Source organism: Micromesistius poutassou (genome assembly GCF_964030765.1).
Source record: "Micromesistius poutassou genome assembly, contig: SCAFFOLD_5507, whole genome shotgun sequence".
NCBI classification, from domain to species: domain Eukaryota; kingdom Metazoa; phylum Chordata; class Actinopteri; order Gadiformes; family Gadidae; genus Micromesistius; species Micromesistius poutassou.
The window spans coordinates 938-13,535 of record NW_028180154.1 but is presented as its reverse complement, the minus strand read 5'-3'; the positions used below and the strand labels follow the sequence as shown (position 1 = coordinate 13,535).

At 45.9% G+C, this 12,598-nt stretch overlaps 1 long non-coding RNA gene across 2 annotated transcripts; it reads left to right on the top strand.

Annotated features, from left to right (window-relative positions):
* Positions 1-537: 537 nt before the first annotated feature.
* Positions 538-1,694, top strand: LOC311371091. 2 transcript variants are annotated; one of them, XR_014640983.1, is made up of 4 exons: positions 538-733; positions 878-943; positions 1,341-1,508; positions 1,630-1,694. It is a non-coding gene; the product is annotated as an uncharacterized lncRNA (long non-coding RNA). The 2 variants fall into 2 exon arrangements; XR_014640984.1 differs by lacking the exon at positions 1,630-1,694 and having other exon boundaries at positions 1,341-1,540.
* The last annotated feature ends 10,904 nt before the right edge of the window (positions 1,695-12,598 follow it).

Below are 12,598 nucleotides of genomic sequence, written 5' to 3'. Positions count from 1 at the left end.
ATCACTTTGACAATAAATATCTGAGCTGATTGATTTTATTATTTTTTATGCCGTTATAGCATTTCTATTTTGTGAATAAACAAATGCAACTATAAAGACTTTCATAGTTGCATAATTTGCCCAAATGTTGTAATTTGCATATTTAAGTTAAGTAAGTTGTGTTCTATTTTTTTATGTTCTATAATAGTAATTGTATCAATACAGTTATAGTTAATTAGTTATGTTACACATTAGGCATTTTTTTATTTATTCTTTTTTATTATTTTCATCAAAAGGAAATACACCATCATACGGTGTAATTTCATACTTCAATCAGCATACAATTCCTGGTAGTAACAGTATTCCTCTACTCCATATGGTTTTAAACCACACTCACACATCCACATAATATATACCATTTATTCCCACTCATCCACATATCGTTCACCTTTTAAACACACAAACCCAAACACACACCCACAGTTTGTAACCCAAACCCACCCACCCACTCCCACCCCCGCTCAACACACACACACACACACACACACACACACACACACACACACACACACACACACACACACACACACACACACACACACATATATCTATGGCGGCGCACACCTGCATGTAGTTCCGCTGATTATTCGCTGATTATTTCGCGGGCCTCGGTGCGGATCGCGCTGCGTCTCCATTGAGCCTCACTGTGCGGCTGCTGCTGCTCGCGCTCCGTCAGCTGTTGGCTCCACCACAGGTTAGATTGAAAAAGACGCTGAGCCGTCTCCATTACACGGTTAATATTGACGGTATTTTAGTAGTTTAACCGAAACATGGTTAGAAACGTCCGGTTGAAGTTATAAAAGTAACTAATGATCCGTCTGGTCCTTTTGTTTTCCAGGTTGACCGTCGGGTTAATTAACGAACACTTTTTGAAGTAAAACGGCCCGCTACATCCGGACCTGCTGTGAGTAGGACACTTATTTATAATTTATCTTAATTGTTTTTTACTCTAGGCCTACTTGATAAGTTGAATAATAGTAGTTCTGGATGTATGTCGTCGTAAGCTGTTTTTAATTGGGTTAATTTTTCGCCGGGTGACGCGGCTGCAGATATTTATCAATGACTCCATGACGGAGTTGGCGGCGGAAGACGTAGGGGGGCGGGGCCATGACGTCACACAATGACTCCGCACTCGGTTACCGTCGTAGTTAGATGGGAAAAATAACTTATTTTAATAACTTATTTGGATTTATTGGATTAATCACTAATTAAAACACACACACACACACACACACACACACACAGACACACACAGCCACACACACAAGCCGTAAAACTAATCTCATTGCTCTCCTTCACAGCTCAAGAAGAAGAAACAGATTCTGTGAGTATCACGATCGAACCACGAAGAAGAAGAAACTGCGAACTGTAAGTCACAACATTTTCTTTTAATGCTGTGGGCTGACAGCGTTTAGTTTGAACTAGTTCTCAGGCCCCGCCCCACGTAGGCCCTGCCCCGCCCCACGTAGGCCCTGCCCCGCCCCAGGTAGGCCCTGCCCCGCCCCATGTAGGCCCTGCCCCGCCCCAGGTAGGCCCTGCCCCGCCCCACGTAGGCCCTGCCCCGCGTAGGCCCTGCCCCGCCCCACGTAGGCCCCGCCCCACGTAGGCCCTGCCCCGCCCCACGTAGGCCCTGCCCCGCCCCACGTAGGCCCTGCCCCGCCCCACGTAGGCCCTGCCCCGCCCCACGTAGGCCCTGCCCCGCCCCACGTAGGCTCGCTCTCTCTCTCTCGCTCTCGCTCTCGCTCTCTCTCTCGTGTTCTCATGCCTCTCATTCGTCCCTAGAAGATACTTTATCCGTCCACTTTCCTACTACATTCCTCATCATTGCATCACATCCCGTGTGTGTTGTCCTACTGATAAGGGTGTGTGACTGACTGACCAGAGATGCATGCGAGGGTTCTGCGCTGTTTGAGGCCTTCAGTTGTGTAGACGTTCCCCCTCAGGGGAACCCGAGTGTTTAAGAGGCCGTCGTCACGTCAGTTACATGAACTGGAACGTCCTTCAGGATGGAGACAGGGACTCCTCAAGGAGACACACCAGGGGGCGAGATGTGAGGGCTGTCCCTCTCAGCAACTAGAACCCAACCTGGTTCCTGCACCTGAGAACCACGGAGCACGTTCCAACGTTTCCCTCCGTACGCTTTGAAGCCCTAGCCCCCCCACCACTGGTCTCTCCATCAAACCCTCCACTGGTCTCTCCTCTCTCAAAGACCTACAAACCCAGCGCTGGTCTCTCTGTCAAACCCACCACTGGTCTCTCCGCTCTCAAGTACCTACAAACCCACCACTGGTCTCTTCTTAAAGACCTACAAACCCACCACTGGTTTCTCTTCTCTCAAAGACCTACAAACCCACCACTGGTTTCTCTTCTCTCAAAGACCTACAAACCCACCACTGGTCTCTCCGTCAAACCCACCACAGGTCTCTTCTCAAAGACCTACAAACCCACCACTGGTTTCTCCTCTCAAAGACCTACAAACCCTCCACTGGTCTCTCGTCTCTGCGGGGCGATGGCCTCCGTCGCCCCCAGTCGATCAGGTCGGGTTCATATTCCCAAATCTGGAGAGGCGGAGATAGGCGCCGCGAGGCGTCCAGTGCAGTAACGCAAACGACCCCGGAGAAGCTGGCGGGAGCCCCGGGAAGAGTTCTCTTTTCTTTGTGAAGGGCAGGGCGCAAAGACCTACAAACCCAGCACTGGTATCTCGTCTCTCAAAGACCTACAAACCCAGCACTGGTCTCTCCGTCAATCCCGCCACTGGTCTCGTCTCAAAGACCTACAAACCCAGCGCTGGTCTCTCTGTCAAAACCTCCGCTGGTCTCTCCTCTCTCAAGGACCTAAAAACCCACCACTGGTCTCTCAAAGACCTACAAAACCTCCACTGGTCTCTCCGTCAAACCCAGCGCTGGTCTCTCCGTCAAACCCTCCACTGGTCTCGTCTCTCAAAGACCTACAAAGCCACCGCTGGTCTCCTCTCTCAAAGACCTACAAACCCTCCACTGGTCTCTCCTCTCGTTTGGCTTTGTATTCCTTTGAGTATTGTCATTGTTTGTGTAAATACACATCTAATAACTGAAAATAAAGAGGTGTGATCTTTAACCTGGTACTGGTCAATCTTTGCATGTCATGGGGTACTAAGTGTGAGGGGCAATCTTTGCATGGCATGGGGCACTACTTCATGTGAGGGGCAATATTTAACCTGGCATGGGGCACTAAGTGTGAGCGGGGCAATTGTTGACTTTGCACGGGGCATTAAGTGTGAGAGGGGTGATCTTTAACCTTGCATTTGGCACTAAGTGTGAGGGGCAATCGTTGCCCTGGCATGGGGCACTAAGTGTGAAAGGGGCAATCTTTAACCTGGTACTGGGCACCACATGTGTGAGGGGAAATTTTTCTACTTCTACTTGGCTTGTATTACCTGAACATTTTAATCTTCAGCTATAGGAGGATGCTACTCTTCCTGAAACACCCTTGAGTGTCATTTGGTCGGATGTTTCTGATGACTCAAGTCTGTGGCCTAAATCAAAGAGGATAACAAAGTGGGTGTTCAATACAGCAAGAGCCTGGAGCGATCTAGCATCTGGATCTCAATTCGACCTTCTACACACTGGACAGGATGACTTGAGTGTCATGCAGCTTGGATTGTAGTGTGACTGAATCATGCAAACAATGGGAAGCGACAATGGCTACTTGGTACAATGGATCATGGACTAACGGCATTCCGGATTCGGATGAGAAACCAACTAACTGAAGATGGAAGATGAAACATTCTGCAACGTGGCTTCCCTACCTAACCTAAACATGATGGACTGCTGGCAAGCCCTCTGGATCTTCTGTACTCCTGCCCTGAGATCAAAGTATTTCTCGGGCTGAATTGGAAACCATCTTGGAAACATCCCAACTAGCGTCCCTGTCGAGCTGCAGTTGTGCTCTTCTTCAGAAGAGGTGAAGAAAGCCTCACTGGGGCTTCAAGGTCTATGAAGAGGAACGTTGAAATGTGCGCCATGATTCTCTCCTGTAAGAGCTGTTGTATTCTAGTCGCCGAGAGGGGGAGCCTCACAGCCTACCCTTTGGCGTTTCTCCTTGGGGAGTCCCTGTCACGGTCTTGACGGACGTTCCAGGTCATGTAACTGATGTCACGACAGCCTTTTGAAAACTTGGTTTCTCCTGAGGGGGAACCTCTACAGAACTGTAGGCGTCAGATGGCACAGTATCCCAGCATGCATCTCTGGTCACTCAGATCACACCCTGATCAGTAAGGCAACACTCATGCGATGTGCATGCGATGTTTTAGAGAGTAGTAAGGAAGTAGACAAAAGGCATGAGAAGTTTGTTATTTTGTACTGTTGTCAGCCTTGTTTATGGGTGGGAATTATTTGCTAAATGGGGGATATGAAATGTATAGTCAATTATTTGTACATGAACCAACAGCAACAAACTACTAGATCTGCTCAAGGTAAGTCTGTTGGCTGTATTTTGCAACAAGACGACCAAAGCACCCCAAGATCTCCATCGTCGTTCCAGCTCAAGGTAAGGGGATTCTGCGGGGGGTTGGTAGTTAGATTCGAGACCGCGTTGTGCACAGGTCTATAAAGATGCTGTCTGACTTCACAGGATCTCCTGGACCAGGGTGGACCAGAGGCTGAGGACCAGCAGGTGACCAGATCACACTGGACCAGGTATGGGTCACCAGGGTGGATAATAATAATAATAATTATTATATATTATTATTATTATTATTATTATTATTATGTGTCTAGTGCTTTTCTCGCACTTAATCATAATGTAGGGTAACTAGATCCCCCTAGACCAGGCATGGGGTACCAGGCTGGACCAGAGGGTATCCAGATCCCCCTGGACCAGGAATGGGGCACCAGGCTGGACCAGAGGGTATCCAGATCCCCCTGGACCAGGAATGGGGCACCAGGCTGGACCAGAGGGTATCCAGATCCCCCTGGACCAGGAATGGGGCACCAGGCTGGACCAGAGGGTATCCAGATCCCCCTGGACCAGGAATGGGGCACCAGGCTGGACCAGAGGGTATCCAGATCCCCCTGGACCAGGAATGAGAGAGAGAGAGAGAGAGAGAGAAAACTTTATTGATCCCAATGGGCAATTCAGTTTGCAGTTGCACCTAGCCATGGTGAATAAATACATATAAACAAAGGACAATACAATACCATACCACAACCAGCATGACGTGAAAAGAGTCTCAGCAACACATTCAAATTGACACTCAACATTTAAGAGCCAGGGGAAATAAGCCAATATATGGTGTGCCCCTACACGCACACACACATACCTTAAGCAAGTAAAAAAAAAAAATTAAAAAAAAAAATAAAAGGAGAAAAGAACCAAACTAACCTACCTACGCATGACAATCTTATTCAGAAGCCTGATAGAGGATGGGATAAAAGAGTCAGAGTAGCGATTAGTTTTGGTCCTGGCTGCGCAATAGCGCTGCCCTGAGGGCATCAGCATGAATTCACTCCTCAGGGCGTGGCCAGGCTGACTGGTAATGCATTTGGCTTTTTGCACTACCTGCCTCTTCCATAGTGAGCTCAGGTCATCGAGTTGCACTCCGATGACCTTAGAGCAGACCTTTATAATGCTGGCAAGACTGTTTTTATCTTTCACTGATAGCCCATTAAACCAGCACACAAATGAAAAAGTTAAAAGGCTTTCTATGAAACAATGATAAAAGTTACTTAAAATAACTTTAGAAACACAGAAAGAGTTCAGCCTCCTTAGTAGATAAATTCTTTGTTGTCCTCTCTTGACAATAGACTCCGTGTTTGCATGAAATTTTAGTTGATTGTCAAACACTGTGCCAAGGTATTTATAAGTATCCACAATTTGGACTTCCTCCCCATGAATTATACTAGCTATGGGGTCTTCGCTGTTTTTTCTGAAGTCTATTATTAATTCCTTGGTTTTGATGACATTTAGGTCCAAGTGATTATCCTCACACCATTCAGTAAAAGATGTGAGAGCACTGCCATGATCAGACTGTGGACCTTGGAGTAGAGACAACAAAGCGGTGTCATCTGAAAATTTAACTAAGAAGCTCCCCTGTTGAGATGACCTGCAGCTGTCTGTGTACATAATAAAAAGTAATGGGGAGAGGACACAGCCTTGGGGGGAACCAGTATTTGAGATGATGGCTTGAGACATGAGGCCATTCACAAAGACACGCTGAACTCTGTCAGTTAAAAAATTTAAAAGCAACAATAAAATATGATGAGGTAACATGAAATAAGAAGCCAGCCTCTCAATCAAAATATGTGGCTGCATTTTGTTAAAAGCTGAGGAGAAGTCTGCGAATAGAAGTCTCACATGAGAGCTCGGCTTCTCCAGGTGTTTGTAGATTTTATCTAAAATAAGAATCTTTGCATCGTCTACGCTTTTCCCCGCCTGATAGGCGAACTGTAGTGGGTCTAATCTGTCTCCAATGAGGGATGTGACTTCATCTTTTAAAATTTTCTCAAGATTTTTCATCACTAAGGATGTGAGTGCTACAGGTCTAAAATCTTTAAGTTCTTTTGGATGTTTTGATTTTGGCACAGGAATTATAATGGAACTTTTCCATATTTTAGGTAGCTGGCCATGCTCTGTACACAAATTAAAAAGTGGAGTAAAGACCATACTAAGCTGGTCAGCGCAATGACGCAGCGTACGTCCACAGATACCATCCGGCCCAGCAGCTTTTCTGGTATTGACTCTCTTAAATAGAGTAGATACCTGTTCCTGAGATATCACCATATGGGTGTTAAGATCAAGGGACTTCCTCAAATTAGAAATGTCCTCAGAGAAGTTTGACCCTTCAAACCGAGAATAAAAAGAGTTAAAAGAATTTGGTAGGTCATAAACATCCAACCCCTCAATCATTATGGGCTGCCTGGATTCACATGAATGCTGATTTATGGATGCCATTGACTTAATTCCTTGCCAGGCAGCTCTGAGGTCACCACTGCTATATTGTTTTTCTATTTTCTCCTTATACTGCATTTTGGCCCTTCTAATTTCATTTCTCACTTCTCTGGAGACTTCTTTTTTCTCCTGGGGGTCACCAGTATAAAATATCCTTTTCTTCTTATTTAAGACAGATTTAAGTTCTTTGGTCACCCAAGGTTTATTATTTGGGTAAGTGACAATATTTCTAGATGGAATGACTAAGTCCACACAAAATGTAATGTAAGATGTGATTATGTCAGATAACTCATCAATGTCCTCAGAGCCATCATAAAAGCACTGCCAGTCTGTGCATTCAAAGCATGCCTGTAGAGAGGAGATGCTGTCCTCTGACCAGGTTTTCACTGATCTCTCCTTGTGCTCCAGGCGTCTGAAGGAGGGAATGTACACTGGCATGAGGTAGACGCTGTTGTGATAGGAGGCACCAAGGGAAGGCATGGATAGGGATTTGTAAGCACCCTTTACTGTGCCATAGCAAAGATCAATAATAGTGCGCCTCTGGGTAGTAGGGCACGTCACGTACTGTTCATAAGTTCTCATCGTGCTGCTCAAGTCACAGTTATTAAAATCCCCGAGGATAAACTTTGGTGCGTCGGGACATATTTCATCCAATTTGTGCGTCGTGTCAGCGATCAGCTGAGCAGCAGCAGACGCCTTAGCTCGTGGATGAATATATACAAGTGTATAAAACAATTGTTGGAACTCCCGTGGCAAGTAGAAGGGACGGATGGAGATCGTCAACAGTTCCAAGTCAGCGGTGCATATCCTTTCCCTGACTTTGACGGCATTACAATACCTCTCGTTAACATAGAAGCACACTCCTCCTCCTCGGCTTTTTCCGGTGGTTTCCGAGGATCGATCCAGTCGAATTGGTTTGCCGAATCCGCTTATGGTCAGGTCCTCATCCCGGTCCGACTCGGTGAGCCATGATTCCGTGAAGGCAAGGAGACATGCTTCTCTTATCTCCTTTTTGTATTTAGCCCATGCGTCCAGCTCATCTATCTTATTCCGGATAGACTGCACATTTGACAACAGTATGGTGGGAAGCGGAGGAAGCCGGCGGCGGTTGTCTAACCCAAGCCTCTTAAGTCTCCGGCGTAGTCCACCTCTTCTCCCCCTTTTACGAGTCTTTGTGGCCGGTTTGCATAGCTCCTTAGGTAAGCTGACCGGGACCGATCCCGCTGTGGAGGTCTGGAGTGAGAGAAGAAACTCTCGTCCATATCCCAGCACTCCGCGTCCACCTGTTCCACCTGATTCCTGACAGGCGGAAGGTGCTGAGAGTAGTGTCGCCACAAAAAGTAGCAAAAAAAGATTTAAAACTCTTCCCACGATCTGCATGGCTGGGATCCTGGCAATAATCGCATTCACACGGGACAGAAACTACATAGATTGCTTTAAAAGCACATTAAAACACGTTAAAAACACGTTTTCAGATGGCGAGGTAGACTGCTGGGTCGCACGCTGTGGAGCGCCCCCACGACAGACAGATACTTCACACACAGAAGGAGGAGCCAGAGTGAGGGGATGGGTGAGCCATGGGGGAGGTGTTGGTTGCGAGAGGGGCCAGAACCTGGATGGATGCAGCTCTCTTTCCTCCAGAAACATTTTTCGGAGGTAGAGGCCAGAAATTAGATCTTGTTTGGCTCTCTTTCCTCCGGAATCAGCACCAAAAGCAAAAAACTGGCGTGGGAAAACGTTGCCGGGTCGATCAATGAGGTTGGGGCCGAAAGCCGAACTGTGGCTGACATTTAAAAAAGTGGTCGGACAACGTCCACTATTGTAGTCCACCAGGGGCGTTTCTAGACCAAGAGCTTTGCTGGGGCACAGGCCCCCAACTCCCAATCCATTTTTAAGAATATTCTTTTAATATGCGAGCAATCTGAAATAAACGGCTATGGACAGGGAAGGATTAAGAACTTTAGCACAAAAGGGCCCACAGTAGTCAGGGGGGTCTGGGGGTCCTCCCCCAGAAGATTTTGAATTAGTTTGATGTGATTTCCTGTATTCTGGTGCATTTTGGGCATGGCCAAGGACTCCCTGACCCCTTGGGTCCATTCTCCCTCCTATTCTGAATAGTTTTACGTCTAGCCCCCATCATGTCGTCATCTGTTTCTTGCCTGTCTCTCTCCTCCTCCTCTTCTTCCCCCTGCCTGGTCCTGGACTGCCCAGCCTGCACTCTTTCTCCTCTCTCTCCTCCTTCTCTTCGACCTTCTTCTCCTTCTCCTCCTCCTTCTTCTCCTCCTCCTGCTCCTTCTCCTCCTCCTCCAGCACTCTGTCCCTCACTTGTTGTAGCATATAGCATAAGTATACTCACTGCATGAATTTAATAGGCTTTCCTAAGCTTATTTTTAGACAAAATTGAGATATACTTCCCTCCCAGGCAAGGGTCCTATAGTCATCCTGGCAATACTACAGTTCTTTGTAGCGTAAATACTAAAGCCTTAATACTGACTTTTAGTGATATATAGGCTACCCTGATTCTGTGTATATTATTACCATTGACAGCACTGTCTATTACCAGCATAAATGTTAATGTTACCGTTAATGTGGGCAATTATCATACCTCCCTCGTCCTCCTCCTCATCTCTCCTCACTGTTCCTCTACCTCTGCCTTTGTTCTGTAAGAATCTTCTGATGTCCAACTCTGAATAGTTTTTCAGAAGGCTGATTAGTTTTACAGTATGACAGCTTCACAAACAATATACTTTATAGGACTCTCTCTACAGTATACGTATAAATGATTAATTGTCTGCACGTGTACATAGCCTACGCATTGTGTGTGTGTGTGTGTGTGTGTGTGTGTGTGTGTGTGTGTGTGTGTGTGTGTGTGTGTGTGTGTGTGTGTGGGTGTGGGAGAGATCGCAAGCTGGTACACTTAAGCACAATGACGCTAAAAGCATTGAGCATTGAGCTAATTATGTGGGCAACATTCTATAACATCGATTAACTGTTAGTCATTTTTTCTGTCAAACAAGTTGTGAATTTGTTTTAACATTAAAACAGGGGATGACTTAAGGTGTGTTCACACCGCACTTCGCCCCGCGACACGTTTCAATGTTAAGTGAACGTGGAGACGCGAATCGGGCGAATTTTTTTTTCGCCTATTCGCGCGACAAGATTTGATTGACAGCGCGAAATTTTTCCACTTGAACGGCGAGCGCGTTCACGTGGATTCGCGGCGCGAATAAAGTTAAAATATTTCAACTTCTTCGCGGCATTCGTGTTGAAACAGCCAATCAGCGTTCACTCCCTGTGGGTAACGTGGGTGAAGTAACGTAAAACAGCCAATCAGCGTTCACTCCCTGGGTGACGTCACGTAACAGCCAATCAGTTCACTCCCTGGGTGAAGTAACGTAAAACAGCCAATCACCGTTCAACCGTTCAGTGAACCGCAGCTTGGAGGAGAAAGTGATTGTTGCCGTTTGCGACTCCCGCTCTATGTCTACATATAATATATAAATATCTATATCATATAATATATACGATATATATAATATCACGGCACAAAGCGGTGTGCGCCTCCGGATTATATTATTAACCCATAAACGACGGGCTCTCCCTCTTCCACAACAGGTACAGACACACATCTCGCGGCAACATTCGCCTATTCGCGCGAATAGGCGAAATGGGACAAAGTGCGGTGTGAACACACAGTTACCCTGTGCTCAAAGTTATGTGGCGAGCTCCAGCGAGCGGTTTCCACTGTGTGTGTGTGTGTGTGTGTGTGTGTGTGTGTGTGTGTGTGTGTGTGTGTGTGTGTGTGTGTGTGTGTGTGTGTGTGTGTGTGTGTGTGTGTGTGTGTGTGTGTACACCGAAACACTCGGAAGAATCACGTGAACGATTTTCATTGGTTATTGCGTTAGATCTTACCCAGATACAGATGTGCTATTTCCTGATTGGCTATGATGGCTCCTTTCTTTTTTCCTTTTTTCTTTTTCCCTTTTTTTTCATTGGCTGGTAAGTGACAGCCTCGAGTGAAGACTAAAGCAGGCAGGGAGATGCGCTTTTCAATGCCGGTTCCAACGAGAGCGGCATTAGAATTTTACTGGGGCACTGGAGACTTTTACTAAGGCACGTGCCCCAGTGAATAAGGTCTGGTGACGCCCCTGTAGTCCACTATTGTAGTCCACTATTGTAGTCCACTATTGTAGTCCAGTATTGTAGTCCACTATTGTAGTCCACTATTGTAGTCCACTATTGTAGTCCACTATTGTAGTCCATTGTTGTAGTCCATTGTTGTAGTCCATGAGGGAGAGAGAGAGGCCGTTTCTCAATTCGCGTTCTCGTCTGTACTTGTGTACTTTGCGTTCTCGTGAAACGTCATCAGTCGTAGCCCAAGTACTGTTCCAATTCCAAGTACGCATCAAGTCAAGTACAGTCGTAAAACCCGTGTGTGTTCTCCATGCGTTCTTAAACTGGCCGTTCCACCGAGGACGCATCGGAGGTGACTTGTGTGGACTTGGACCGTTAAATATCCCAGGATGCATTTCGCATTCCCATGTTTTAAAATATTAGTATGTAAGCTATAATAATAGGCTATATATAGGAACATTTGACATATATAACAAAAATGTAGGCCTATTCATTCAAAATATTGACATACTATTTTAAAATTAAAGAGGCTGGGGTTTTGTTTAATATAATTTGTTTTTATTGTATAAGTCGCTGATAGAGGAAACCCATCACAACGGCAACGAAAATCTTGGTCGGATCCATCCGATCGTGTGTGTGTGTGTGTGTGTGTGTGTGTGTGTGTGTGTGTGTGTGTGTGTGTGTGTGTGTGTGTGTGTGTGTGTGTGTGTGTGTGTGTGTGTGTGTGTGTGTGTTCTAATCTGTGTCATTTCTCGCTCATTCGTTATTATTATTATATCAATAGTCTACTCTCCAACTACATAGCCAGTTAGGCACGCGCATCTGTACCCTACATATAAAAAGTTGTGTGAATAGCTTATACACACGATAAGCATATCTTTTCATTTATATTCATTGAAAATATTGACATACTATTTTAAAATGAAAGAGGCTGGGGTTTAGTTTTATATCATTAGTTTAAATTGTTCAGTAGTGTATGCCTACATGAGGCCGTAAAGCAGTTAACAGAGCTGAGGTGGTGACGTCACAGGTGCGTACTCGCGTCCTCGGAAGTCTGTACTTGGAAGTCTGGACTTGCCAAGTACGCACTTCCAAGTCCGCGAGTCCGTAGTTTGCGTACTTGGTATTGAGAAACGGCCAGAGACTAACAAAGACCACACTACCCTCCACCACGTGACTTTAACCAGACTCCTCCAGAGTGCTGTGATGTCCACTGATTGCTCAACGAGCAACAGCTGAGGCAAACGGCTAGAGTGAGACCAACTGAGAACGAATCCGGAGTGAAACTAAAACTGTGATTCTGAAAAAAGTATAAATGATATCGAAATTCTGATTAAATACTATCGAAGATACAAATGTGTAGATTTGTTTAATAGTTTGAGTGATGGTAAACGGTTGAATTTTGACCAAGTTATGATGTCTGAAGTGTTGAAGTGTGTGTGTGTGTGTGTGTGTGTGTGTGTGTGTGTGTGTGTGTGTGTGTGTGTGTGTGTGTGTG